This window comes from Nanorana parkeri, unplaced genomic scaffold (assembly GCF_000935625.1).
Source record: "Nanorana parkeri isolate BGI_ZX_2015 unplaced genomic scaffold, ASM93562v1 scaffold150, whole genome shotgun sequence".
NCBI lineage: Eukaryota > Metazoa > Chordata > Amphibia > Anura > Dicroglossidae > Nanorana > Nanorana parkeri.
In genome coordinates, this window is record NW_017306418.1 from 1417837 (window position 1) to 1423148 (window position 5312).

At 48.6% G+C, this 5312-nt stretch overlaps 1 protein-coding gene across 3 annotated transcripts in view; it reads left to right on the forward strand.

Annotated features, from left to right (window-relative positions):
* The first annotated feature begins 4954 nt into the window (after window positions 1-4954).
* NR3C2 (nuclear receptor subfamily 3 group C member 2) overlaps window positions 4955-5312 on the forward strand; it is a 309620-nt gene continuing 309262 nt past the window's right edge. For all 3 annotated transcript variants that reach the window (XM_018554260.1, XM_018554261.1, XM_018554262.1), the window contains exon 1: window positions 4955-5009. The gene's annotated coding sequence lies outside the window, so the exon portion shown is untranslated. The remainder of the gene's footprint in view (window positions 5010-5312) is intronic.

Consider the following 5312-nt stretch of genomic DNA (forward strand, 5'->3'; position numbering starts at 1 on the left):
TTTTGTCTATTTCATCTATTTATTTATTTATTTTTCACTTAGTATAAACAAACATTTCTATTGAGATAGTAACACAGAAAGGTGATACAGTAAAGAATATTGCTCACTACCAAGCGCAACATAATTGCTCACACAAATAAAAAAGAATTACATTTTTTTTTAAAGTCCCCCCCATACATACACGCATGCAAACAGGCGTCGGGTGCGCATACGTGTGAAAACGACGATTTCGCCCATTACGCCGCACATGTTACATATAGCCGCGAACGTTGGAATGAGAGCAATAATTGTAGGGCTATCAATCACTGATAACACTTAACTGATGAGCGGTAAAAGCTTTTAAAGTGTCACCTATGGTCAATTTTGGGCATGGTAATTTTTTGTGATTTTGCGGGTGCGCGCAATTTTAAAGCATGACATGTTTGGTGTCTATTTACCCGACGTGACCCTGTCTTTTTATATTTTACCAAAAATATGGGTGATAAATGGGTGTGGTTATTGGGGGTGTGGCCACTAAAGGGTGTGGCCACTGAGGGGTGTGGTCACTGAGGGGCGCTGTAAAGCTTTCTCGCACAGGGCGCCTAAAGGCCTAAGGCCGGCCCTGAGTGTAGTATGTCTAATTTGGGCCGTATGACAGAAGTGTGCAGTATGAAAGTAGAGTGCAGCATGTCTAAGGTGTGCCGTATGACAGTAGAGTGCAGTGTGACAGTAGAGTAGTATGTCTAAGGTGTACCATATGACAGTAGAGTGCAGTGTGACAGTAGAGTGCAGTGTGACAGTAGAGTGCAGTACGCCTAATGTGGGCCATATGACAGATGATTGCCATGTGAAAGTAGAGTGCAGTATGTCTAATGTGTGCCGTATGACAGTAGAGTGCAGTGTGACAGTAGAATGCAGTATGTCTAATGTGTGTCGTATGACAGTAGAGTGCAGTGTGACAGTAGAGTGCAGTATGCCTAATGTGTGCCGTATGACAGTAGAGTGCAGTAGGACAGTAGAGCACAGTATGCCTAGGGGCGGGGTGGCAATTGCCCCCCTGGGCCTCTCTGATGCCTTTACAAACGGCCCCTGCCGCCGCCATAACCACGTAACCAGGTTAAGTGGCTGCGGCGGCGGGCAGAAGAGAAGAAGGAGATTGGCTGCCTTTGACAGTGCGTGCTTCAGCGATCGGGCTCCTCGGTGGCCACAGCAGTTTCCTCCACCCACCTCAGCTGCTATAGGTGGGAGAGAGAGACTGCAGAGCTACAATTGGCCAGCTGTTTAGTTCTGCTGCACGGGACCTAGAGAGCAGGCACCACGAGCTGGCTGGACTGCAGGCAACCTCACTGCTCCCCCCACCATCACCAGGAGAAGAGGAGGTCAGAGCACCTGAATCAAGAAATCGGATCAACTGTAAGTCACTGTACTTTCTGTGTGACCTCTGACCTCTACATTACACCGCTGACCTCTGCACTGTGTCACACCCTGACTTCTGTACTGTACTTCACACCCTGGCCTCTGTGCTGTGCATCACACCCTGACCTCTGTACTCTGCATTACACCCTGACCTCTGTACTGTGCTTCACACCCTGACCTCTGTACTCTGCATTACACCGCTGACCTCTGCACTGTGCCTCACACCCTGACCTCTGTACTGTGCAATACACTGCTGAGCTCTGTACTGTGCGTTCCAGCACTGAGCTCTACTGTGCGTCACAGCGCTGAGATCTGCACTGTGCATCACACCCTGAATTTTGTACTGTGTGTTACACCGCTGACCTCTGTACTCTGTCACTCCGCTGACCTCTGTACTGTGCGTCACACCGCAGACCTCTGCACTGTGCATTACATACTGACCTCCGACGTCTACAATACACCTCTGACCTCTGCACTGTACGTTACACTGCTGCTCATAGTTCTCCTTTCAACAACCATCTCCTATAAACCCTCATTAGTTACATAGCAGTTTTGGCTTGAACCTTTCCAGAAACAATAATATTTTGGCTCCAGGAAAATCCACAATTGATCAATGTACATGGGGCCAATAACACCGCAGCATGCTGAAGCAGCAGGATGAGCATTACAGAGCTGTGAGATGCATGTGATTTGACTACAGAGGAGCAGTATGTTGTGCACTTCATGCAGCAGGAATGGATCAGCACAATCATACCCCCCAACCATTGTATATATATTCTTGCTGCTCTACATTATACTATAATGAATCTCTAAGATTTGTAGTCTTCTATAGTTGATGGTGTTATTCTGCATTGATGGTGTTATTCTGCATTGCTGTATAATGCATTGCTGAGATTTGTAGTCTTCTATAGTTGATGGTGTTATTCTGCATTGCTGTATAATGCATTGCTGGGATTTGTAGTCTTCTATAGTTGGTGGTATTATTCTGCATTGCTGGGATTTGTAGTCTTCTATAGTTGGTGGTATTATTCTGCCTTGCTGTATAGTGTATTGCTGAGATTTGTAGGCCTCTATAGGTGATGGTATAATTCTGCATTGCTGTATAATGTATTGCTGGGGGTTGTAGTCCTCTATAGCTGATGGTATTATTCTGCATTGCTGTATAATGTTTTGCTGGGGTTGTAGTCCTCTACAGGTGATGGTATTATTCTGCATTGCTGTATAATGTATTGTTGGGGGTTGTAGTCCTCTATAGGTGATGATATAATTCTGCATTGCTGTATAATGTATTGCTGGGGGTTGTAGTCCTCTACAGGTGATGGTATAATTCTGCATTGCTGTATAATGTATTGTTGGGGGTTGTAGTCCTCTATAGGTGATGATATAATTCTGCATTGCTGTATAATGTATTGCTGGGGGTTGCAGTCCTCTATAGGTGATGGTATAATTCTGCATTGCTGTATAATGTATTGCTGGGTTACAGAGGTGGAGACACCAGGGTTGCAGCCACCGTGGGCAGATGAATACATAGCTCGGTGACCGTGCCTGTGGCGTGGGACAGGCCGAGGGTGCTTCACCTGCCACTGACCTCATCCCACATCCCTGCTGTGCACTAGCTGCCTGAGACTGAATGGAGTGTGATTGATGTTAACAATCACTCTTAGGCAGGCCATACTTGCTGGGATCAATAAGATCCCAGCATGTACAGAGCTGTTATTAAATGCTGTTTCTCAGAAGCAATAATGACAGCTCTTATTAGATGTGCATGGCTTCTGATGGCCCTGAGTGACAGTTGATCCCAGTATACAGTATACGGTGATTAGCTGTCACTATGCCTGCTTCTGAATACTAAAGCAATGTTAAAACACATTGACCAGTCATGACCCTTTCCCCCCGTCAGCACTGACCCACAGATATGTTGAAATGTAAAAAAACTAAATCAAATAAAGTAGATGACTATAAAAATGAACCCCTTATGGTGATCATCTACAGTTAAGCTACAGATTTGTTTTGCACCCTAAGGAGTTAAGTTATGTTTTACCCCCTCTCATGACATACAGAGTACTCCTTTATCACTGAGGAGGTGATTCACTAAGCTGAACCATGGGCCTCTGGGTTGTACTAGCCCCCCTGGGCCAAAAGTTGCCAGTCAGCCCCTGAGTATGCCTAATGTGTGTCACATGACAGTAGAGTGCAGTGTGACAGTAGAGTGTAGTATGCCTAATGTGTGTCGCATGACAGTAGAGTGCAGTATGCCTATGGTGTGTCGTATGACAGAAGAGTGCAGGCATGACAGTAGAGTGCAGTATGCCTATGGTGTGCCGTATGACAGAAGAGTGCAGTGTGCCGTGTGACAGTAGAGTGCAGTATGCCTATGGTGTGACAGTAGAGTGTAGTATGACAGAAGAGTGCAGTATGCCTATGGTATGCCGGGTGACAGAAGAGTGCAGTACGCCTATGGTGTGACAGTAGAGTGCAGTGTGACAGAAGAGTGCAGTATGCCTATTTGGTGACAGTAGAGTGCAGTGTGACAGAAGAGTGCAGTACGCCTATGGTGTGACAGTAGAGTGCAGTACGCCTATGGTGTGACAGTAGAGTGCAGTGTGACAGAAGAGTGCAGTATGCCTATTGTGTGACAGTAGAGTGCAGTGTGACAGAAGAGTGCAGTACGCCTATGGTGTGCCATGTGACAGAAGAGTGCAGTACGCCTATGGTGTGACAGTAGAGTGCAGTACGCCTATGGTGTGACAGTAGAGTGCAGTGTGACAGAAGAGTGCAGTATGCCTATGGTGTGACAGTAGAGTGCAGTGTGACAGAAGAGTGCAGTACGCCTATGGTGTGCCGTGTGTGACAGAAGAGTGCAGTACGCCTATGGTGTGCCGTATGACAGTACAGTAGGAGAGCAGAGCTCAGCCCCCCGCACGTAGTCTTATGTGATCACAGCGGAGACTGTAAAAGCGGATTGCACTCGGCACCAGACACAGCACACTGCAAGCTAGACTGGGAGAAGAGTAGACCATGTGACCGCTGTCATGTGACCCGCTGATGTCACGGTGACATCACAGCTCCTTTCTCTGCATGAGAAGTAGACTACCGTGCTCAGTCTGCCTGTCAGTCAACTGCTGCTTCCAATACAAGAAGTGGCCGGGCTACACCGTGCCTGTCTTTCAGCGCAGACACTCGCCGGGACCAGACAGTGCAGAGCCGCCACCAGCCCCGCCGCCGGCTCCGTCAGCTGTTCTCCACACACAGGAGCTGTGCTCGGAGGAGACGAGGAAATGTCAGAAGAAGCTGGACACGCAGGAATGAAAGCACGAGCGTGACTGGCGAATAGGAGCAATCCGGGGAAAAGTTTTCCAAACTCTGCCAAAGCCCCCCGTTCCGCAGCTGCTGGGGGGCAATGTCAGAGCGAAGGTGCTGACCTTCTTCCAGACACCCCTCAGTCTGTGGTTGGAGGGTGTGACTGGACACGTTTGGCGAGCTGTCATCCATCGGAGATCATTCTTGGTATTTGGGTCATAGGGGATTGCTGGATCTCGTTGTATCTGGTGGCGATCTGGCAGGAGGGAGAAGCTCGCCGCCGACCGCCAGCCGCCTACCATGTCATAGGAAAGGTGAGTGAGCAATGGACACCGCGCGCAGCTCCTTTCCCAGTACAAAGTCCAGGCACGGTGTGATCCCAGGCGGGACCCGGACTGTGTGCACGGCCAGCCATCACCACCACCATCATCACCAAGTCAAACTTGTCTCTTCTCTACACACATGTCCTTGGCGATCATCTGTGCAGAGCAGGCAGCTAAGGGTTAAATGTCGGTGTACATGTGCCCGGTGTGTGTAGTATGTGGCTGTGTACAGGGGGGAGGAGAGGGGACATGTGATGTACACTTGTCACCTGTCCCTGTAGGGGGGGGGGGGGG